The sequence below is a fragment of the Bison bison genome, unplaced genomic scaffold (assembly GCF_000754665.1).
Source record: "Bison bison bison isolate TAMUID 2011002044 unplaced genomic scaffold, Bison_UMD1.0 scf7180017864370, whole genome shotgun sequence".
In the NCBI taxonomy this organism is placed as follows: Eukaryota; Metazoa; Chordata; class Mammalia; order Artiodactyla; family Bovidae; genus Bison; species Bison bison.
In genome coordinates, this window is record NW_011494942.1 from 14,458,896 (window position 1) to 14,459,210 (window position 315).

Consider the following 315-nt stretch of genomic DNA (forward strand, 5'->3'; position numbering starts at 1 on the left):
ATTCTGGACCAAAAAATACAAAAAAAAAAAATCTAACTGCCATTTCTTAAACCTGGGAGCAAAAACTGGGTTCCAGAGCAAATCCAGGGTACTGCACATGTCCCCCTGCACTGAAGACCACAAAGAAGTGAGCAAAACACCTAAGTTTCCCCTCCAGCCTGACCCTGGACATGCTCTTATCCTCACCTCAGGTAAGAAACGAGCTCACCCCACCTCAGGGAGCCAGCAAGAGAATCTATTACTTGTTTTTTCCTCCCTCCTGTAGACAGTGCAGGAGCACAAATAAAGCCTTGCCTGAATTTCTTGCCTAGCCTT